The following is a 25,177-nucleotide window of genomic DNA, read 5'->3' as shown; positions in this document are numbered from 1 at the left end:
TTTCAAAAGAGGAAATCCAAATGGCCAACAGACACATGAAAAAATGTTCAAGATCACTAGCAATCAGGGAAATGCAAATCAAAACCACAATGAGGTTCCACCTCACCCCATTGAGAATGGCACACATTCAGAAAACTACCCACAACAGATGCTGGAGAGGATGTGGTGAAAAGGGACACTAACCCACTGATGGTGGGAAAAGCAAACTGGTTAGGCCATTATGGAAGTCAATCTGGAGATTCCTCAGAAACCTGAACATAACCCTGCCATACAACCCAGACATACCACTTCTTGAAATTTACCCAAAGGCAATTAATTGGAAAACAAAAAAGGGGTCTGCACATTAATGTTTATTGAAGCTCAATTCACAATAGTTAAGACCTGGAACCAACCCAAATGCCCATCAACAGTAGACTGGATAAAGAAATTATGGTACATGTACTCTATAGAATACTATACATCAGTCAAAAAAAATGAAACCCAGTCATTTGCAACATGATGGAGGAATCTGGAAAACATCATGCTGAGTGAGTTAAGCAAGTCCCAAAGGGACAAATATCATATGTTTTCCCTGATCAGCGATAACTAACTGAGCACCAAAGGGGAAACCTGTTGAAGTGAAATGGACACTATAAGAAACAGTGACTTGATCAGCTCTTGTCCTGACTGTTGATGTACAATGTAATACTTTATCCATTTTAGTATTTTTTTGTTCTAGTCCTAGTGGTTGAACTTTGTAATAAACACACAATTATTCTTAGGTGTTTAAATTTTAACTGAAAAATGATTCCTGTTAGGAATTTGGAATGCATTATGCTGAGTGAAATAAGCCAGTCCCAAAGGGACAAATATCATATGTTCTCCCTGATCAGTGACAACTAATCAAGCACCAAAAAGGAAACCTGTTAAAGTGAAATGAACACTTTGAGAAACAGTGACTTGATCAGCCCTTGTACTGACTGTTGATGAACAATTTAATACGTTATCCCTCTTAGTATTTTTGTTTGTTCTACTTAGTACTTTTGGTTGAATACTGTAATCAATACACAGTTATTATTAAGTGTTGAAACTTAACTGAAAAGTGATCACTGTTAAATATAAGAGTGGGAATAAGAGAGGGAAGAGATGTGCAATTTGGGACATGCTCAAGCTGACTTGCCCCAAACCGTAGAGTTAGAAACATACCAGGGGATTCCAATTCAATCCCTTCAAGGTGGCATGTACCAATGCCATCTCACTAGTCCAAGTGATCAATTTCTGTTCACAATTGATCATAATGATAGGACTAAGAGCCAAAGGGATCACATAAACAAGACTAGTGGCTGCAAATACTAATGGATAGAATAAAAAAGGGAGGGAACGATCCAACATGGGAAGCGAGATACACAGCAGACTCATAGAGTGGCAGATGTCCTAAACAGCACTCTGGCCTCAGAATCAGCCCTTAAGGCATGCAGATCTGGCTAAAAAGCCCATGAGAGTATTTCAGGCATGGAAAGCCAAGACACTCTGGCAAAAAAAAATGACCTAAATGAAAAATCTCTGCGAGTGAGAGCATAGTGGAAAGAACAGGTCATCAAGGAAGGAGGTACCTTTCTGTGAAGGGAGGACAGAACTTTCACTTTGCCTATGACCTTGTCTAAATATGATCAGAGTTGGTGAACTCAAAAGGCTTGAACTCAAAAGGCTTCCATAGCCTTGGAAACTCTTGATAAGAGCCTAGGGTGATTACTGATGCCATAAACAAAAGTGTCAATTTGTTACGTCAACAACAGGAGTCACTGTGCACTTACTCCTCATGTAGGATCTCTTCCTAATCTGCTGTACATTGTGATTTAATGCTATAACTAGTACTCAAACAGTATTTTTCTCTCTGTGTTTCTATGTGATTGCAAACTGTTGAAATCTTTACTTAATATATGCTAAACTGATCTTCTGTATATAATGAGAATTGAAAATGAATCTTGATGTGAATGGAAGGGGAGAGGAAGCGGGAAAGGGGAGGGTTGTGGGTGGGGGGGAAGCTATGGGGGGGTGGAAGCCATTGTAGTCCATAAGCTGCACTTTGAAAATTTATATTCATTAAATAAAAGTTAAAAAAAAGAGTTTCAATTGTTCGATCAACAACAGGAGTCACTGTGCACTTGCTCCACATGTAGAACCTCTGTTCTTAATGAATTGTACTATGAGAATTAATAGTAAAACTTGTCTTCAAACATTACTTTGTGCTTTGTGTGTCTGTGTGGGTGCAAACTGTTAAAATCTTTACTTAGTATAGAGTTGATCTTTTGTATATAAAGATAATTAAAAATTAATCTTAATGATGAATGGGATAGGAGAGGCAGTAGGAGGTAGGATGACCCGGGGTTGGGAGGGTGGGTATGGGAGGAAGAATTGCTATATTCCAAAAGTTGTACCTATGAAATTTATATTTATTAAATAAAAGATTTCTTAAAAAATAAAAATATAGTGTGTGTTCCCTAAGAAGCTAAAAGGGCCTGGTATCTTTCAGACTAACCTTAGCATTTGAAGCTCTGACTTTGAAATTGAATGATGACTATATGTGCTTGAAGATCCTCCTTCTTAGTTCCTTTTCAGTATGTGTGGCTCAGGTAATCCTTGAGTGGGAAAAGAGAATTCTAAATTCCAACTTTTGCAAGTTGGATTGTGGAATTGAGGGTTGCCACTGATCTGAAAATAACTGCAGTGCAGCTGTCATCCTACCACTGATTGTTCAGTATCATTCTAATCCTGCACTTGGAGACTACATGTATCCAACATTCTCCCTTTGTGTATCTATTCTTTTGGGTATGTGCAGCCACATCTGTCCATCTGTTTTTTTTTATTAAAATTTTATTTAATGAATATAAATTTCCAAAGTACAGCTTATATGCCCCCATATAGCAACACAAAGTGAAAAAAATACTGTTGGAGTACTAGTTATAGCATTAAATAAGAGTGTACAGCACTGTTTTTAAAGATTGGTTTACTTAATTGAAAGGCAGAGTTACAAAGAGGGAGGGGGAAGAAAAAGAGACAGAGATCTTAAATTAAAAAATATACAGCCCCAAAGAAATAGATCCACTATGGCCTTTTTTATGAAATGCATTTCTCATTCTCATAAACTCCATATTCTTCAAGATTTTTACAACTGTTAAACTGTTTATATTTTCATAGAATGAAAATCATTGGTGTTCATTATTTTCTTTGAGTTCAGACCCAAACACTTGAAGAAAGAAAATATTATGGCAATTTAGGTACAGTTTTTATGCTTGAGAGATTTCAATATGTAGTGTATACTCAAACTGCTACAGCTTCATGCCTCCTGCTTCTGAAGCAGTGTATGGTGAGCACTTGAGAGAGACTGGTATGTATTTGCACGTGTATTTTTAATATAAATATGTAAATTCCTTTACACTCTATGTTGCTAAGTCATAATTCACATGTATTGTTATCTTATTAATAATGGGCCTTGTAATCAAAGAAGGAGGTACCTTTCTCTGAAGGGAGGAGAGAACTTCCACTTTGACTATGACCCTATCGGAATAAGATCAAAGTCAGCCCACTCTGAAGGCTTCCATAGCCCTGGCAACTCATGACTAGAGCCTAGGGAGATTACTGACGCCATGAACAGGAGTGTCAAATTGTTAAGTCAGCAACAGAAGTCACTGTGTACTTACATCCCATGTGGGATCTGTCCTTAATATGTTGTCTAATGTGCAGTGATGCTATAACTAGTACTGAAACAGTATTTTTACAGTTTGTGTTTCTGCGTGGGTACAAACTGATGAGATCTTTACTAATTATATACTGAATCGAGCTTCTGTATATAAAGATAATTGGAAATGAAAAAAAAACCTGGTGTTAAATTGGAAATGGCATAGAAAATTAATTAATTTTTAAAAAATATCATGTAGGATCTCTGTCTTTAATGTGCTGTACACTCTTATTTAATGCTATAACTAGTACTCCAACAATATTTTTTTTTTCACTTTGTGTTGCTATGGGGGGGCAAACTGTTGAAATCTTTACCTAATATATACTAAACTGGTCTTCTGTTTATAAAGAGAATTGAAAATGAATCTTGATGTGATTGGAAGGGGAGAGGGAGCAGGAAAGGGGAGGGTTGTGGGTGGGAGGGAAGTTTTGGGAGGGGGGAAGCCATTATAACCCATAAGCTGTACTTTGGAAATTTATATTCATTAAATAAAAGTTTAATCATAAAAAATGGGCCTTGTAATTTTTGAACCATTTGCAAATAATAAATATGTACTGCTACATATTAGTAATATTTACTTTTCTTATATTTACTTCTCTTTTGTAAAGACTATTTTACATTCTTATGTAATATTGATGCATACAAAAGAATATAATTGATATGCTGAGATATAAAACACAATAAACTAGCACTCCAAATCACTTAAGATTGGCACTGTATTTGTTTTTGGCAAGTGCTTGTTCTTTTATTATATATATATGTATATATATAATAAAATAAATATTATATAATATATTAATAACAAATGAATATAATATAATATATAATTGTATAAATATAATAACATATATTATATATATAAAACCTTGTACATTTAGGAAAAAAATCCCTGAAATGACATCTGATTTCCTGTTTATTCTAGTTTACTGAGCTGGCATTGAAAGGGATCTCAGCATTTATGCAATCCTCCCATTACTGGCACTTGTGAAGAGCATTATGGTTATAAAATGAAAGCAGCATTCCCACCTGAAAACATAAAACATAGCAAAAAAAGAATCTTTTACTTAATGGAAACAAGTCTGGGAGACATCTGCTGGGAAGGAATGAAAAGCACAAGTGAGCTCCACCTCTTACTGAATTGGGCAGGTTTTGCTATTGAGTTCCTCAGTTTTCATGAACTTACAGAGTCAGCAGCAAATGATAACATCAACACAACACACATTTTATATTATATGAATTCATGGTTGAAAGAAATTTCTACAAATAGTTTTGTCAAAATATTGTGGTTGCTACCAAAATTAAGCATCTAAAAATGTAACCATCTAAACCTTGAATTATGTATTTAAAATAAATACTCAGGTGAATTTTTACAAACAGCATTTCAGTTACTCTGGATAAATATAATAAGTCCATATAATTCCACAGCATCTGGTTTCAGAGTCAACACAAAGTCAGAAAATTAAACCACCATGTACACAATAGTGAATTCACTAAAGAAACCAGCGCTGCTTGCTATGAGGCAAGTGGTAGGAGAAGGCCAGGAATGGGGGCAGGGAAGCATCAGCACCCTGTCCTACAGCACAGACTTTGGCACCTGGGGAAATCTAGCAGAGCCTGGCAAGATGAGGCACCCCCAGCCTCCAGGACCTGCTTGGAAGCTGAGATACCTCAGCCAGCCCCAGGGTTCTCGGGTCTAATCTCAGAGCTGGACCCCATTGCCAATCTTGATGCCTTCAGTTCTAGCATCTAAGGCAGCCCACAAGGTGACTGTGTCCCCATGCCAACCCACTTCCCAAAGCCAATGCACCACAAGAAGATAAAAAGATAAAGTTATTTTAAAATGGGCAGTTTTGAGAACAGGTGCAAAGTCACAGCACCATTAAATCACAAACAGATTTAGGTTTGCTCACTGTTTCTCAGTCCTCCCTTTCCTCTCTGTTCCCATGACTGCATATTTTGCTGCTATTCTGATGGGGAAAAATGCAAAATGCCTGTTTTCTCTTTTGTGGTTTGAAGAGTTATTTAGAGCTGGACTTGGGATCAAATTCAAGGTTTTCTTTTTCTGTGGAGTGTTTTACCCATTACATCTAAATGCTTGACTGTGAGCATCACTTTTCCAGGCCTTCCTGAGAGGATGCAGTTTATTTCCACAAGTACTACTCAGATATTATCTTTCATCATAGAACACAGCCACTGTTGGCATTCAGCTCATTTTTTTTTTATCTGTAGACAATAAAATTCATTTGATCTGCCTTCTATATTTATTTTTTCACTTACTATGTTTCAAATGATACATTTTCAGCATTTTGTTTGCTTTCCTCCTGTTACAAATTTTATACTAGGACTAGAGGGCCAATCCATTGCAGTTACTCATAAAGTCTCTATTAGTCTTTTTTTTTTTTTTTGACAGGCGGAGTGGATAGTGAGACTGAGAGAGACAGAGAGAAAGGTCTTCCTTTGCCATTGGTTCACCCTCCAATGGCTGCTGTGGCCGGTGCGCTGCGCTGATCCAAAGGCAGGAGCCAGATGCTTCTCCTTGTCTCCCATGTGGGTGCAGGGCCCAAGCACTTGGGCCATCCTCCACTGCCTTCCCGGGCCATAGCAGAGAGCTGGCCTGGAAGAGGGGCAACCGGGATAGAATCCGGTGCCCCGACCAGGACTAGAACCCGGTGTGCCAGCGCCGCAAGGCGGAGGATTAGCCTATTAAACCACGGCGCCGGCCATTCTATGTCTTCAATAACTGATGTTTTCTGAATTTTTTTTGCCAAGTTGCAGTTTTTCCTCATCCTAAACCACAAGCCTCCCCATATGTATCACCACAGTGACACCTAGAACTTTAACAACAATTTGCTTGAAAATGGGGTGTTTTCAGAATTGGTGACTAATGATGGCACCATTCAAACACAAAAGGGCTTGGGCTCTCTTTCTGTTTCTCTGACCATTTCAGTTACTCAAGTGTATATAAATCCTCACAGTTCATGTGAATGCAAATTCTGTCATTTAGGGTTAGAAGTAAGTGTAGGGCTAGATATAGGATAAGTATTAGGGTTATTATTAGGACTAGGATGAGAGTTAGGACTGGTGTTAAGGTTTAGAATGAACGTTATTATTAAGGCTATTGTTAGAGTTGGGGTTAGGGTAAGATTTAGAGCTAGGTTTATGTTTAGTGTCGGTGCTAGTATTAGGCTTATGGCAAGAGTCAGGGCTAGTTTTAGGATTAGGGTTCTGTTAAGTTTAGGCTTAGGTCTGGGTTAGATTAAAAGCCATTGTTAGGGTTATGGTTAGGGCTAGGCTTAGGGTTAGGGCTAGACATAGAGTTATGTTTAGCTTTAGGGTTAGAATAAGGATTAGGTCTAGGACTAGTGTTATATTTAGGATTAGATTTGTGATTACAGTTATAGATAGGGTTGACTATTGTTAGGCCTAGGGATAGAGCTAGGATTAGGGATAAGTTTAGGTGTAGGGCTAGGGATAGAGTTAGAGCTGTGGTTTTATATACATTATATATATAATATATACAATATATATATATGGTTATAAATGTATATGGTTATATATCTATATATAATATATAGAGAGAGCTCTGGTTATATATAATATAAAGTTGTAGTTGAAGTTAGGGTCATCATCACTAGGATGAGGCTTAGTCTTTGGTTAGCATGATGGTTAGTTTAAGGCTAGTGTTAGATATAGCATTAAAGTTAGCTTCAGGACTATGTTTAAGTTCACACTGAATGCTAGTTTGTTTTATGGTTAGGCCAAAGCAGAAAGATAGGATTAGTGTTGGGGTGAGATTTAAAATTAGTTTAAGATTAGGGTTATATTTAGTTCTATGGTAAATTTTAGAGTTAGAGCCAGAGTTAGGACTATGGTTAGAGCTAGTGTGATAGTTAAAGTTAGGACTATGGATAGGTTTTAGGCCAGGGTTAGGGTTAGGGTTAAGGCAGGGTTAGGTTTAAGTTTTGGTATTAGTGTTACGGTTAGAGGTGGGGCTCATATTAGGATTAAGGTTAATGCTTGAGTTATTAAGGCTAACTTTAGGGATAGGATTAGAGTTTAGATTGGGTTAAAGCACCATGTTAGGATACAGTTAGGATTTTGGCTAAGTATAGAATTAAGGTAAGGTTATGGTTAAGATGAGGGCCAAGTTTAGGGTTAATGCTTTGTCTAGGGATAGACCTAGTATTAGGCTTCAGAATTGGTTTAGATCTAGGATTAGGTTTAGGGTTAGGGCTAGGACTAAGACTAAGTCTAGGGCTAGGGCCAAGGTAAGGATTAGGGCTTGGACTAATGTTATAATTTGGTTTATTTTTATAAAATTAAAAGCAATAAAGACATAGTAATATGAATACCAATCATATTTTTAAAAATTCCTCCTAATAAATCTCATGTTGATTCTAAAACTGAGGTGAAAGACTGGAATTTAGGTGGATCTACAGAACATGGACACAGAGACAGACCATATCATCCCAAACTGGCTACTGCCTAAAAATAGGTGTTCAATTCCAAGTTTTAAAGGACATTTTAAAACTAACCAATGGCAGAGACATCTACGTTAACATATCCCAACTATAATTAAACTAAGGAGAGAATTACTTGGTTACTTCCCAAGAATCTTTAGTCAACTGATTTTAGTTGATCTTTCTTAATATTTGTTTTTCATTATGGTAGTTCAGTTATTTCCTTATGAACAATAAAACATTTGTTGAACCAGATAAACTAGAAAAGATAATATAAGGGCAGTTCAAAAGGTTGGCAGAAAATGGAGTTAAAAGTTATTTATTTTGTGAATTTTTTAATGTATGCAGTTTTCTCAAAATAAACATGTCCATGAACTTTTTGAAGCATCCTCATGCATCTTAAGATACTCTTCCAGAATGATATGTCGACTCCACTGACTTATGTTACACATCCACATGAGTGGAGATGCAATCTCTAGGTTGTATCATCTTGATGTTTCTGTATGCCTTATACCACACAAAGAAGATCCCTGTCCGTCTCTGACAGGATAATATTGATCTTATTCTCCAAGTGGGCACCCAGAATATCACAAAGGTCAGTAGGAAAGCCTCATTCAGTATTACTGTGTTCACAGAGGATGGCATTTATTCCTTAGGAAGTAGCATCCAGACCATCATAATGGGACATTCCACCTGTTGAGGTACAGGTCTGCTTCCACACCCTGCTCTCAGAACCAGCACACAGGGCCAACGCTTTGACTCATGATGCTAAGGTCCTTCCTACCCCAAGAGCTACTAAGTAAATATGAATTAGTTTGAGGTGTCTTTTGATTCACTCAATCATGGTTGCCAGGGCAACAGATTCATCCAGGGTGCATGATTGACCCATTCCAGTATGTAGAGCAAAGGCTTCTGCTGTGAAAGAATTTCAGTTCTCTGGTAAAGTTATCTGTTTTGAGAGAGCTGAGCCACCACCTGTATCAAAGTCTTCTCTGTACAATCCAGGCTGATCCTTATTTTTCTCTTCATCAATCCTAGCAGAAAAAGAAGTGACAGGAACACCTTCAACTTCTCTCACTGCAGACACAACTTTATCCATATCTTGGGTATGCTTAATGTTGAATTGTACTCAGTGGTCCCTCTATAGGATAGCCATGAGTTTTGGAAGGATATATATGCCTCGATGTGCAGGCTCTAAGCCCTTTGGAAAACCACTTTTTCAATCCCTGGGGTGCAGCATCATAGGCTGTGTGAAGAGAGTAGATGCCAACTGTGATCTCCAAAGCCTAGAACACCAGGTGCTCCTTTCAGGACATCCAGGTAATATGCTTTATGTGTAGGAAAATAGGTGGAATGTAGGAAAAGATGAGACCTGCCTTCTTATGCAGAGCCTCCTCCATCACCTTCTCAGTCAAGTCATTGGTCAGGAAGAATGTATTTATAGTTTTTGGTGGGCTTGGTTCCACCAGCAATCCAATATTGTCCCAACTCTCAGCAGACGACAGGGATGTAAAGTCATTCAAGGAGGAAATGAGTCTTCAGACCCATGAAGGAACAGGAAGAATTGCAGTTCAGAGATTACATAAACCAGACTGTCATGGGGACCAGGCATTAGCAAGATGAGAGAAACTCATGTCCATATTGGTCACTTTTTTTTTCCTCTCTCTCTCTCTTCTAGTTAGCCTGGTGAACTTTTCCCCACGGAGTTTCAAGCCTCGTTCCCTCTAGTCTCCTCTTTCTGCTTGCCCGCCAGTGTCTCAAGCTATTGAGGTTTGGCTCACCTCATGTTCCAGCTCTGGTGCATTGATTCTGCCGCTGGTGTCCCGAACTTGGGCTCCCACGCTCTCCACGCAGGTCCACTGTGAATCACTAGTTCTGGAAGAGTTTCCTCTGCTGTTTTTTCCCCTACACTTCCTTGAACCTGCAGTATCTCCACTTTTATTAAGCTGTCCTTTCCCGGACTATCAGTGTGCTCCCTTCCTATTCCGCCATCTTGCCACTCTCCACCTCACAATGTTTTTGGAAAGACATTCTTGAAAGGGCACTCACAATTTATTAATTGGTAAAGATTAAACACAACTTGGTTTCATGAAGACATTCATTTGCTACTGATTTTGTAAAAAGAAATAAAGTTAGTAAAGATAACATAATTTTAAGAATTTTTATCCAAATAAATTACAGAATTCCAAAGAAAGATCATGTGTCACTAACAAATGAACAATTGAAAAATAATTCAATGATATTAACTATGTTCCTCTTAATACAGGGATACTCTTGGGATGCCATGTTAGCATTTTTCAATAGAGTATCTCCAGATTTTATATACCTAAAATTCCATAAAAAGCATGCATGTTGGAAGATTCCAAGATGGTGGAATAGGGAAGCACATATACTAGTGGTAACTAGTTTCAAAAAATGTTGGAAGCACATTATTGAGGAAGAGTTAGAGAAAACTGTGGTGGAAATTCTACAGGAGAGAAATGCCATGGATCTGTGTCGAAGATGCAGACATGCAGCATGAACACAGACACAACAGGATGCCAGCAGCCAAGAGGAGGAGAAAGCACCGGCTTTGGAGAGTGAGGTGAGATCAGACTGCAGCAACCCATACCACTGGTGATATAGACATAGGGAGACTTTGACGTGAGTCTGGCCTGGAGCTCTGAGGGGGAAAGTGTACCCGCTGAGCCAGTAAAAAACAAGGGGGGCATGTTTCTCTCACTACATTCACTAAACAATGGTGCCCAATAATCAGTTGAGAGAAGGTGGGCACCATTTTGGACAGAAACAGAAGATGCAGAAGCTCTTGTGCACATGCTCAGCACCTGGCTGAGACAAGATGCCATCTTCTAACAGTACCAGTGGCAGCAGCTTGAGTGCATGCAACTTGCAACTGATGGGGAGAATTGGAAGCATTTGGTTGGTGGCTATTGTGCATGTGTGTGATCCAGAGATTCTAACAGAAGGAAAACTCCATGTTTCCCATTGACTTTGAGTCTGGCTGGGCAAATTGACTAGAGTCTGTGCACCCACATATTACTGAGGTCCCCACAATCTCTCAGTGCTCAAACTGTCGAGGCTCTGGGAATGTCTCTGCCTCTCTGTGAATGAGACAGTCTAGCAAGGTGGATCAAATCCTCTGCACCCATTGACAGTGGGAGCCCTGTGTGCTGAGACTGTGGAAACTCTGACTGCATAAGAAGGCACAGGATATAGCTGGTTCTCTGGACAACCAATGTGAGCTGCTCTACAGGCACTTATCAAAAGAGAAAATTTTAGAAACCACAGGCAAGTGAAAAATGCTCAATATCACTAGTCACTGGAGGAATACAAATCACAATCACAGTGAGGTTTGACCTCACCCCTGTCAGAGTGGCTCTCATACAGAAATCAACAATCAACAAGTGCTGGCCAGAATGTGGGGAAAAGGCATCTTAATCCACTATTGGTGGGAAAATAAACTAGCACAGCTATTGTGGAAGACGTATGGAGACACCTCAGAAACTTGAACGTAGATATACCATATGACTCCGCAATCTTAATCCTGGGAATTAATCTAAGTGAAATGAAATAGGCATATAAGGGGCCAGCGCTGTGGTGCAGTAGGTTAATGCCCTGGCCTGAAGTGCTGGCATCCCATATGGGCACCAGTTCTAGTCTTGCCTGCTCCTCTTCTGATCCAGCTCTCTGCTATAGCCTGGGATAGCAGTGGAAGATGGCCCAAGTCCTTGGGCCCCTGCACCACATGGGAGACCTGGAGGAAGCTCCTGGCTCCTGGCTTCAAATCAGTGCAGCTCTGGCCATTGCAGTCATCTGGGGAGCGAACCAGCAGGTAGAAGACCTCTCTCTCTGTCTCTACCTCTCTCTGTAACTCTGTATTTCAAATATTTAAATCTTAAAAAAAGAAATAGGCATATGAAGGAGCTTTCTGTATCCTCATGTTCATTGAGCTCAATTAACAATAGCTAAGATATGGATTCAACCTAGATGTCCATCAACTGATGACTGGATAAAAAAATGTATATATATATATATATATATATATAAATGTATATATATACATACTTATATATGTATTTATAATAAACAACTACGCAGCTATAAAATATAATGAAATCCTTTGTTTTGCAACAAAATGAATACAATTGAAAACCATTAAATTTAGTGAAATAAGCCAATCCCAAAAAGACAAACACCTTATGTTCTCCTTGATCTGTGGTAACTAATAGAGCAGCAAAAAATGGAATGTATAAGAGTGAAATTGACATTTTGAGAGTTTATGATTTTTTACAGCCCTTGTCTCTACTGCTGAACAACAGTGCTGTACTCTTTACTAAGTATAGGGTGAATCTTAAGAGTAAAAAGTCCACTGAAAGTAGATCAGTGTAGGAAGTAGGGCTGACACTGTGGAGTAGTGGGGAGAACTGTGCCCAGTTTCAGTCCCAGAGGCTCCACTTCCAATCCAGCTCCCTGCTAATGTGTCTGGGAAAGATCAGATCACTCAGGGGCTTGAGCCCCTGCAACCACATGGGAAACTTGGAAGAAGCTCCTGGCTCCTGGCTTTGGACCAGCCCATCTCCAGCCATCGCAGCCATGTGGGGACTAAACCAGTGGATGGAAAATCTTTCTCTGTCTCTTCCTTCCTTTGTCTTTGTAACTTTGCCTTTCAAATAAAAAATGAATAGATATTTAAGGAAAAATAAGACAGGGAATTAGAGAGAAAGGATGAGTGAGAATGTGTGGGTGGGAGAGAGGATAAGATGGGAAGTATCACTATGTTCCTAAATCTGTATATATGAAATATGTGAAATCTGTTTACCTTAAATTAAAAAAAATTAAAAACTGACATTTAATTTCAATAGCTGTGAAATAGAATAACTACAATAAAAAATTCTACTTGTAGGCCAAATAAATTTGAATAGTAATAAAAATGCAATATAATTTTTAAAATGGTCTGACTTTAACATGTATCATCCCAGATGATGTATTGGAAACCTAATACCTGGGACTGGTGCTGTGGCACTGTGGGCTGAGCCTCTGCCTGTGGTGCTAGCATCCCATATGTTACCAGTTCATGTTCTGGCTGATCCTCTTCCAATCTAGCTCTCTGCCACCTGAGAAAGCAGTGGAGAATGACCCAAGTGCTTTGACCCCTACATTGATATAGGAGACCTGGAGGAAGCTCCTAGCTCCCAGGTTCAGACTGGCCAAGCTCCAGCCATTGTTGCCATTTGAGGAGTGAACCATCAAATGGAAGATCTTTCTCTCTGTCTCTCCCTCTCTCTGTCTGTAGCTCTACCTCTCAAATAAACAAAATCTTAAAAAAAATCCCCAAGACAATAGTTTCAACCCTCAGGAATAGATTGACACCAATTTTAAAAGGACCTTGAGGTGATAAGTTTTATCTCTTACACTCTCTCACCATGTAATGACTTCTGCCAAGTTAAGTTACAGGAATATGGCCCTCTCCTGATGGGGCCTCTTGATCATTGACTTCTCATATGACTGCAAGATACACTTTTTCTTTATAAATTACACATTGTACACCAGTTTTGTAACAATACAAAATAGACTAAGACTGAAAATAGATCAATACATATTTTCTCATCTTCAGGAAAGAGAGAAGGAAAATGGAGAGGTAGCATGTGGCTTAGCAGGTTAAACTGCTGCCTGGAGTGCTGGCATCCTATTTGGGCACTGATTCTAGTCCTGGCTTGGTTTACTTCTGATCACTCCTTATTAATATACCTGGAAAAGCAACAAAAGATGCCCTAAGTACTTGAGAGTGTGCACTCATGTGGGAGAATTGCATGAAGATCTTGACTCCTGGCTTCAGCTTGACCCAGCCCTGGACATAGCCATTGGTGAGTGAACCAATGGATGGAATATTCTCATTCTCTCTCTCTGTCTCTCTCTCTCTCTCCCACTTCCTCCCTCTCTCTCTCTCCTTGTCTCCTCCCCTCTCTCTGTAATACTGCCTATTAAATAAATAAACCTTTAAAACAAAACAGAATACTAGCTTCTGGAGGATATCGTGTTAATTTAAAAAAAGAGAAGGAAAAGCACAGAACTTTAGAAAACCATGAGACTATTAAGTTTTTTATTTTTAAAATTTTTTTTGACAGGCAGAGTGGAGAGTGAGAGAGAGAGAGACAGAGAGAAAGGTCTTCCTTTTTGCCGTTGGTTCACCCTCCAATGGCTGCCATGGCTGGCGCGCTGCGGCCGGCTCACTGCGCTGATCCGATGGCAAGAGCCAGGTGCTTCTCCTGGTCTCCCATGGGGTGCAGGGCCCAAGCACTTGGGCCATCCTCCACTGCACTCCCTGGCCACAGCAGAGAGCTGGCCTGGAAGAGGGGCAACCGGGACAGAATCTGGCACCCTGACTGGGACTAGTACCTGGTGTGCCGGCACCACAAGGCAGAGGATTAGCCTAGTGAGCCGCGGCGCCGGCCTTATTTTTAAAATTTTTAAAGATTTATTTATTTATTTATTTGAAAGAGTTACACAGAGAAAGAAGGAGTGGCAGAGAGAGAGGGGGGTCTTCTATCCACTGGTTCACTCCCCATCTGGCTGCAACAGCTGGAGTTGCACTGATTTGAAGCCAGGAGCCAGGAGCTTCTTCCAGGTTTCCCAAGCAGGTGCAGGAGCCCAAGGACTTGGGCCATCTTCTATTGCTTTCCTAGGTCATAGAGAGAGCTGAATTGGAAGTGGAGCAGCTGGGACTTGAACCAGTGTCCATATGGATGCCAGCACTGCCAGCAACAGGCTTACCAGTTATGCCACAGCACCGGCCCCATTTTTTTTTAAATTTAGTTCATGTCTATTTTCTAATGAGAATAGGGAAGGATTTTTTAAATATTTATTTATTTGAAAGGCAGATTTACAGAGAGGCGGAAGGAGAGAGAGAGAGAGTGAGAGAGAGAGAGAGAGAGAGAGAGAGAGAGAGAGAGAGTGTGAGAGAGGTCTTCCATCCACTGGTTCACTCCCCAAATGGCTACAAACAGCCAGAGCTGAGATAATCTGAAGCCAGGATCCAGAGCTTCTCCTGGGCCTCTCATGTGATTGCAGCGTCTCAAGGACTAGGATCATCTTCCACTGCTTTCCAAGGCCATAGCAGAAAGCTGTATGGGAAGTGAAGCAGGCAGGACTTCAACAAGCATCTACATAGGATTCCAGCACTGCAGGCAGCGGCTTTATCCACTTTGCCACAGTGCCAGGCCTATGAGATTTAGCAACCAACATAAAAAGCATACTTCAAAGAGTTTGCAGAAAGTTGAATTAAAAATAAGAGAAGACTGAAAATAAGCTTAAGAATAATTAAGTAATCACCTTACTGGAGAAAAATTAATTTTCTTTGATCTTGGAAATATATAGATGTACTTATGATCATAACTGGAAGAGAAGATGAATGGAGAGAGTTGTGATTGGGTTCACCCTTCGATTCCAATGTGCAAAATAAAATTATTATTGAAATGAATTGGAAGTGGAGTAGCCAGGACTTGAACTGGTTCCCATATGGGATGCTGGCACTGCAGGCAGTGGCTTTACCCACTATGCCACAGTGCCAGCCCCTATGTATAAATCTTATGGCATCAGTAGAGACAGGAATTGGGCCATTCTCCACTGCACTCCCAGGCCACAGTAGAGAGCTGGACAGGAAGAGGAGTGACCGGGACAGAATCTGGTGCCCCATCTAGGACTAGAACCCAGTGTGCCAGCACCGCAGGCAGAAGATTAGCCTATTGAGCTGTGGCGCCAACCAATGTATATTATCATGTACTAATTTGAATGATTAATTATTGGTAATTAGAATTTAGTTTTAAATAAAAATATTTCAAGTGACAATATTCATCAGCCTAGTAGAAAAAGGTTGAAACAGGCTGGCACCACAGCTCACTAGGCTAATCCTCCACCTGCGGCCCTGGCACTCTGCATTCTAGTTCTGGTTGTGGTGCTGGTTCCATCCCGGTTGCTCCTCTTCCAGTCCAGCTCTCTGCTGTGGCCCAGGAAGGCAGTGGAGGATGGCCCAAGTCCTTGGGCCCTGCACCCGCATGGGAGACCAGGAGGAAGCAACTGGCTCCTGGCTTAGGATCGGTGCAACACTGGCCATAGTGGCCATTTAGAGGGTGAACCAATGGAAGGAAGACCTTTCTCTCTGTCTCTCTAACTAACTCTGCCTGTAAAAAAAAAGGTTGAAACAAAGCACTCTCTCTTAATCTCACAAAGTCATGTGAATAGAAGGCATATCTGATTTATTCTAATAGGTCTTCCTAAAATTCACAAATTTTTTTTCTGACAACAGTGAATTTGGATCATCATAGAAAATTCTTTGAAGGCTCTTGTTAAATGTGTTCCTCTCTGAGAAAGTAAATTTTACTGGATGAATCTACAAGAGGTAAATTTTTGATTTATAGAACATTGGAAAACCAATATACTTAGTCTCCAATTTCTGATTTACTTTATAGAACAGAAATTACACATATAAATTTCACCTTATCTATTTTTTTAAATTTTTACTTATTTATTTGACAGTCAGGAGAGAGACAGAGAAGTCTTCCTGGTTCACTCCCAAATGGCCACAATGGTCAGAGCTGGGCCAATCCAAAGCCAGGAGCCAGAGATTTTTCTGGGTCTCTCACATAGGTGCAGGGGTCCAAGCACTTGGGCCACCATCCTCTGCTTTCCCAGGTCATTATCACAGAGCTGGATTGGAAATGGAGCAGCTGAGACATGAACTGGCACCTGTATGGGATACCAGTGCCACAGGCAGAGGCTTAATGACTATGGCACGCACCACTTCCCACTTTATCTAAATTTACAGTAAACCCATGAGTTGTACCACAACACAATTTTCCTTCCTTCCTTCCCTCCTTCTCTCCTTCCCTTGTTCCTTCCTTCCTTTCTTCCTTCCTTCCTTCTTTTCTTTTTCTTTCTTTCTTCTCTCTTTTCCTTTCTTTCTATTTCTTTTTCTTTCATTCTTTTTCTTTCTTCCTTTTTGTTAATTTTTCTGTGTCATGAAGCTTGCACATTGCATCTAGGGACATGGACCAGGGAGAGAGGCTTATGATTACTGTGTGCAAATACTCTCCTCTTGAGGGTCAAAGCATCTGACAAAGTAGCTCTCCTAGATTAAGTCCTCAAGTGCCTCTCTCAATAATAAGCGAGAGAAGGTGTGCTAACTGAAGAACATCTTTGGTTTAATTAACTCTAGGAGGTCTGAGTGTTGCTGGGGTCCTCATTGGGCTATAATAATGGGTCATGAATCATTTGAGTGTGACTGTTCACCACATGAATCACTGATGCTGAAAGTTTCCTCTTATCTCTTCCAGCAAGAATCCTTAATGGCCCACACTGCTGCTGGTGCTGTAGAAACTTACAGTGTTGAAGGTGTAGTCCAAAATGGAGGCTGTCATGATGAAATTCTCTGAGTGCACTATTTTAATATCAGGCAGTGGGTTAATGCCCTGGCCTGAAGTGCCAGCATCACTTATGTGCGCCACTTCAAGACCAGGCTGCACCACTTTTGATTCAGCTCCTGGCTCTTGGCTTCTGATTGGCACAGCTCTGGCCATTATGGCCAATTAGGGAGTGAACCATTAGATGAAAGACCTCTCTCTGCCTCTCCTCTCTCTGTGTTACTCTGACTTTTGAATAAATATATCTTTTTTTAAAAAAGTTATTTGGCATATCACCTTTACTATAAAAATCACATCTGAGCAAGGTTTCGGCTCTGGATGCAACAGACTGTCACTGGCTAAGTGATAATTACAGTGTACTGACCTCTTCCAGATGGCAGCAGAACCCACAAGCACAGCCCCTTCTCTGTGATGACACCACTCCACATGCCCACTGCTCTCCTGCATGCTGCTCTTGAGCTCTAGCCTTTTAGTTTGCAACCAACCAACCACAGTTGGCTCTAATCACACACAGCATGCTGCAAATATCACATGTTTGAGAGAGGACTTACTGTCACAGACCCAGTGGTGTTTGGGGACAGGGATGGCTGAGCACACCCTGGCATCTGCTACTAAGAAATGACACAAAGGGCCCCAGATCTCAGAACTTATTCTTTGAGTGTTTACAGCATCTCTTGGTTTGGTTTGAAGAGGTCAATTATTTCTGAGTTTTTGGTCCAGCAGTCTGACAGCTACCAAGAAATTAATTCTCCCATTCCTTAATCAGGCATTTGAAACTTATTAGCAATATGTGTATTTCTTCATCTTTGAATAATGACTACTTCTCTGAAGAAAACAATGAGAGACACCAGGCAGGTTTTCTCTGGTAGGGTAAATCACACTTAGTAATATATGATTCAAATTAGTAGATCATTTTCCATTTTGACTTAAAGATCCTACCAGTTCCTGCTTACTACGTTGTCTTCAGAACTCTTTCACATTAAATATGACTAATATGCATTTCCATATTTTGAAAGAGAGTATAAAAACATCTCACAGCTTTTAATAAAACTTTCCTTTTCCCTTTTGCAGCAAATAGGCAAAGCCAGTTCAACACACCAGTATGAGAGGGGAAAAAAAAAAAACTCAACAAATTAAAATAACATTCAAACCACAGCATTAAGTATGTCTACATCCAGCTCAACATCAACATTTATAATATATCAATAATTTTATCAGATTTTCTCTGTAGGGAACCTTTTTTTAATATGTTCAGATTATTTACAACTGTACAAGCAAAGCACACTCCCAAAGTGCACATATCTAATACAGTACCAACTATTTGCATTTACAGGATTTTTCAACAATCAGAAAAAAGATCACCTGTTTAAGATCCTTAAGGTATATTACAAAAACTGCTGCTAGTTCTTGTACTATGGTATGCTTACTCAGTAAAACTAGTGACAAAATACACACACAGAAACTGAGTAATTATGATCCACTCATGTCAACCTGGGGTGTCTCCATGAACTCTTAGCTGTCTTATACAAAAGTTAAAGCAAAGTCATTTTCAAGTTTAAATGCAATTCAAGCCTTTAAATATTGGATGAAAATATTTTTTTTAAAAAAACCTCAGTCTTGTTAAATAACATTTTATGGAATAAACTGTATGGTTACATGTAGCAGGAAATATTTTAATGTCTGCTGCTTAGAATAATTAAAGAAAAATGTTGGGGGCCAGCACCGTGGCTCACTTGGTTAATCCTCCACCTGCAGTGCTGGCACCCCATATGGGTGCCGGGTTCTAGTCCCAGTTGCTCCTCTTCCAGTCCAGCTCTCTGCTGTGGCCCAGGAAGGCAGTGGAGGATGGCCCACGTACTTGGGCCCCTGCACCCACATTGGAGACCAGGAGGAGGCACCAGGCTCCTGGCTTCAGGTCAGCATAACTCTGGTCATGGTGGCCATTTGGGGGATGAACCAATGGAAGGAAGACATTTCTCTCTGTCTCTCTCTTTCACTATATAACTCTATCTGTCAAATAAATAAAGAGAATAATTTTAGGCATTTTAAGACAAAATAATTTATATTTAAATTTATTATAAACTTGATAACTTTAGTGCTTCCTTGTTCAGAAGTACAACACTTCTAGAAGTGAATCAATGAGACCCTCATCTTGGAGGTAAAAAGAGCAACAATTTTTGTCCTCCACCAGCCAAAGAGGGGAATAAAACTACAAACACTACTCTCACACATAACTTTTAAATCCATGTGCTGATGCAGAGGTTCAGGAAGACATTGTCATGGAGTTAAGATGAGAACTCTTCTGAAAGAGTGCCTGGGGGTTGGGGGAACATGGACAGAAATGTGCATGGAGCAGGTGCACTAGGCCAAGAGCCAGAGCAGCCAGCTCACAGGGATCCAAACCATTTCATGATACAACATACTGGCAGCATGTCAGTGGCCAAAAAAGTATATTTTCATTTAGGTTCTATTCACTTGTTTTGAATTGATTTTAGGTAATAGCCACTTGCAATTGAGGGGAGAAGCTGGCTACTTGCTGACAGGATGTCAAAACTCAAAGCTTTCAGGTTTCTCTAGGGTGTTCTCTGCAGATTATTTCTGCCCACTGGATCAAAAAAGGCCTATATGTACATTTATATGTATTTTTAAATGCTAGAATTATTTGTTAACAGTTTAGATGAAAGCACAGCTCCCATGCCAGTGTGTCAGTGACCTGACACTACCAACCCCCTTCCACCTTGAGGCCAAGGCCACCCTTGACAGCCCTCATACATCTGCTGGGGCATCTGAGATACGCACTTGTAGATCAATATTATTTAAAAAAATAAAGTAGTATAGTTCCCTTAATTTAGAAAAATTCACTATATATAGCTTGCATTCAGAACCACACAGAGGCTTAACAGAAAACACCAATCTGTTGGGATAAATGCATTTTCTATCCTAAAAAATCAGACTTAAACATCACCTCTAGTTAAGCACCAATGTGCTTATGGGGAGCCTCATCATTCCCACAAATCAGGCCTGAGAGACTTTCTGTGCCTCACTGTTCCCGCAACTGCCCCTAGTTATAAATCAGGCAGACATCCCGTGCCTCCTGGTATCAAGTATCTTCTCCAGCTGCTCCAGCCCACATCCCACATCCCTTTGTTTGGCTTCTCCAACTTATCTCCCACCTCCCTTTGTACAAGTTCCCTATAAAACCCCAGCCCTACACCTGAGCCCAGAGCACCTCTCCCTCTGAGGATACTCCTGGCAGTTCTTTGCCCTAAAACTTTTTCTTTGCTCAGCATGGTCTTGGTTGTAGTTCTCAGTCATGGTTACAAACCCTAACAAGCATGTCTGAGAAAGCAGCTGCGTGTTCTTGTGAAGCCTACATTCTCACAAGGGCTCAATGCTCTTCTTGTTAGTAGGTCATAAGCTATCCTTAATCATTATCTGAGGTCACATGCTGTGTACTAGGAAGAAAATGTCTTCACTAAGAGTGCTCTGGCAGAAATCTTATTCTCCACAGTCACACTTTATCATCTTTACAAACCTGCCTGGGAACAACCAGGTTGACCAGATCTGAGTCCACTGTGTGTGTGAATGAACGTGACTTTTTGCTTCATATCTAATGCTGTTCCTCTATTTTAGATTGCATATATGTTTGTGTGCTTATGCTTTGATTCATAGTAATTCCTCATGTTAAACTGTAAATAAAATAAATGAAATGTTGAAAGAGAAAAAAAGAATTTATCCAAATGTTCCTATACATCCAATAATTTTTTAAGTTTAAATTGGTGAACACAAATGAATAACTCCATCTTGCTCTTCTATCCAACACTCTCATTTCTCCCTCACTCAATGTTGCTCAACCTCCCCCAGTACCTTTAACACTGATTGAGCTCACTGCAGGAGTATCTGTCTCCCCACTGCATTGTGAACTTCTGCCTTCACTCAACTCTATCTTCTGTGTTCACCACTCACTTAAATTCACTTCGATCACTCCAATGGTTAATGAGGGAATTATTTCCTTAGCAATTTCATGACATAGAAGAGAAAAATCAGTCTTTTATGTTTTTTCACTGTAGGAAAATTCTTCATGGAGAAAGAAATGTTAATGTATATGTTGGAAAAATATTATTGATCATCCTCTGGCCTGATACACTTGGACAGAGGTCCTACAAAAATAAAACTAGAACTATATTTATTGGATGCATTTCAAAGTCTCAGGCTAAGATGAGAGGCTGCCCATTTTCTTACAAAGGAGGATCCATTCATAGGACTGAACTGCAGTTGCAACATCATAAACTCAGCAGAGACTGGTGTATCTTCTTGTATTCTCACCCAAAGAGAGTGTGATAACTAAGAAGACCAAACTGGAGAGAAAGGAGACAAGATTGCAGTCTTCCCAACATTCCTAGATAACACCAGTCATGAATCTCCACTCTTGGGAATAGCCGGCCATCAGCCCTACTCACAAGCACCTGAAGAGTGACCAAAGACCAACAGAGGGAGCCCTTTTCTTATCCAGGGTCAGGTAGAAGAGGGCTTGAGTACTGTATCTCACAAGGGCAGGTGTCATTCTAAGGTAAGTGACATATACATGTGTCTACACACACACACCAGATCTCTAGGATTTTTTTTATCTAAAAATTCCATTTCTATTGAATAGCATATCCTTCTACCATCCATAACCACTCTTCTACTTTATGTTTCTAGTATTCTGGCTATTTTATTTATTTTAAAGATTTATTTTATTTATTTGAAACACAGAGTTACAGAGAGTGGTAGAGCCAGAGAGAGAGGTCTTTCATCCACTGGTTCACTCCCCAAAATGCCAAGATAACCAGAGCTGAGCCAATCTGAAGCCAGGAGCCAGGAGTTTCTTCCAGGCTTCCCACTCAGGTGCAGGGGCCCAAGGTCTTGGACCATCTTCTGTTTTCCCAGGCCATAGCAGAGTTCTGGATCAGAAGTGGAGCAGCCAGTACTAGAACCAGCAACCATATGGGATGCTGGCACTGTAGGCAGGAGCTTAAACCCACTGCCCCACAGTGCAGGTCCCTCTGACTACTTTATTTATTTCATATGATTAGAATCTTGCAGTATTTTTCCTTTGGGGATGATATTTGTGGGTAATTTCATTTAGTCAAATATATTCAAGGTTCATCCATGTCATAGGATTTCCTTTTCTTCTGTGCCTGCATAACTTTTCACTGAGTACAGGCCACACTAGAAATCTTGGCTACAGTGAATTATGCTGTGGTGAATAATATTTATACTTTGCTTATACTGAACTTTCAATACTTTTAGATGTATACTCAGAAATGAGAGTATCAGATAACATAAAAATTCCATTTTTAATTTAATTAAGAGACACTGTTTTCTGTGCTGATTGTGCCATTTTAGGTTACAACAAACAATGAACATGAGGCTGAAAATATTTGTATCTTCACCAACACAACTGGGTGTTCCATTTTTTTAAAGAACAGGAGCAGGAGATCTTATTGGCCATTTTCAGGCCATGGTTATGAAAATATCTTTGCATGTGCACTCAAAGTGATGCAGCATTGGGTTTCATTGTCAGTGTGGTGCAATTGCTCCTCACCCAGGGAGAAGTATACGACTCTGTTAAGTACATTTTCAACTTCATGAAATGGTTCTTTTTTAAAAATAAGATTTATTTATTGGCCAGCGCCGCGGCTCACTAGGCTAATCCTCCCCCTTGCGGTGCCGGCACACCGGGTTCTAGTCCCGGTCAGGGCACCGATCCTGTCCCGGTTGCCCCTCTTCCAGGCCAGCTCTCTGCTGTGGCCAGGGAGTGCAGTGGAGGATGGCCCAAGTGCTTGGGCCCTGCACCCCATGGGAGACCAGGAGAAGCACCTGGCTCCTGCCATCGGATCAGCGCGGTGCGCCAGCCGCAGCGCGCTACCGCAGTGGCCATTGGAGGGTGAACCGACGGCAAAGGAAGACCTTTCTCTCTGTCTCTCTCTCTCTCACTGTCCACTCTGCTTGTCAAAAAAAATAAGATTTATTCATTTATTTATTTGAAAGTCAGAGTTACAAGAGAAAGGAGAAGCAGAGAGGGAGAGAGAGGTCTTCCATCTGATGGTTCACTCCCCAATCGGTCCCAATGGCTGGAGCTGCACTGATCCAAAGCCATGAGCCAGGAGCTTCTTCCAGGTCTCCCATGTGGGTGCGGGGGCCCAAGGACTTTGGCCATCTTCTAATGCTTTCCCAGGCCATAGCAGAGAACTGGATTGGAAGTGGAGCAGCCAGGACTTGACCCAACATCCATATGGGATGCCAGCACTTCAGGCCAGGGTGTTAACCCACTGTGCCACAGCGCTGGCCCCTGTGCAATGGTTCTAAAGGTAGGTCTGGTGGTATCATAACCCCATCTGGCTAACAATACTGTTTCTGTTCCAGGTAACTTTCTGTTAGCAAGGTCAAACACAGATTTTTGTCTGAACATTTCTCTAGCTTAGGATTCACATAAAAGATGAGCACAATCACATCATTCTTCTTCCCATCCTGTCTGCCATGACCTAGAGTGTAAACCTAACAGGCTGACCCATATTTTAACTCTTCCAATAAATTGTTCCTATATGGGACAGAACACCCTACATGAGGCTCCAAAAACACACACACAAAAGGGGAAGTAGTGTTGCAATGCCCAAGTGGGATCAGAGTGGTGGCCTTGCCTAGAGTTTCCTTCTTTGAGACAACTGAAATCACCATGGGATCCTTCCTGCCCAAATGTTCAAGGTATCAATAATGAGAGCTGAGCCAATATCTGCAGAATTTCTTGAGTCTGGGCCCCTGGAAAGTCAGGACAGAGCAGAACAGATGGCTTTCTCCAGTGGGTCTTCAGCAAAGAAAGCTTGAGTTCCAGGTCCTATTATAGAGTTTCATCAAAAAATTGATTTCATTTTTTTGGCATCCACTTTCATGGGATTCCTCAGCAGAAAAGACCTCTCCAAAGTTTCATCCTCCTTCTGCCTCATGCCATGTCCATAATCACACACATGTATGCCACATAGCCTAATCCAAAAACCTCAGGGAGTACCTGGGTACAATCAAGACCCAGCTTTGCAGAGACAGAACTGAGTTCCAAGAGGGTTCCCTCTACCCTCTCAGTTATATGACCCTGAAAAATCACTGTACCTCCTAAAAACTCTGTAGCCTGAGCAATGGCAAGTAGAATGGCAGTTACTTGGAGTTAGGGATGTTGGAATTATAAGAATTTTTCATTCATTGGGTAGAGAATTTCAGTCTCATAACGAAAAACAGTTCTGAATATTGGTCACACAGCACTTTGCTTATACTCAACACTACTCAACATACACTTAGAAATGCTTAAATGAGAGAGCGGCAAGATGGCGGAATAGGCAGGGAACACACTATTAGTCCGGGGGAGAGACACTTTAATATAAGTGGAGATACTGCAGGGTCAAGGAAGAGTAGGGGATGAAACAGCAGAGGAAACTCTTCCGGAACTAGTGATTCACAGTGGACCTGCGTGGAGAGTGTGGGAGCCCAAGTTCGGGACACCAGTGGCAGACTCAACACACCAGCGCTGGAACGTGAGGTGAGCCGAACCT

At 40.7% G+C, this 25,177-nt stretch overlaps 1 pseudogene; it reads right to left on the bottom strand.

The window, feature by feature from the left end:
* Positions 1-8,686: 8,686 nt before the first annotated feature.
* On the bottom strand, positions 8,687-9,801 carry LOC133755100 (NIF3-like protein 1; annotated as a pseudogene).
* Positions 9,802-25,177: the final 15,376 nt, after the last annotated feature.

This window comes from Lepus europaeus, unplaced genomic scaffold (assembly GCF_033115175.1).
Source record: "Lepus europaeus isolate LE1 unplaced genomic scaffold, mLepTim1.pri SCAFFOLD_3_1, whole genome shotgun sequence".
NCBI classification, from domain to species: domain Eukaryota; kingdom Metazoa; phylum Chordata; class Mammalia; order Lagomorpha; family Leporidae; genus Lepus; species Lepus europaeus.
The sequence above is the reverse complement of the archived record's forward strand: the minus strand, read 5'-3'. Positions and strand labels throughout refer to the sequence as shown.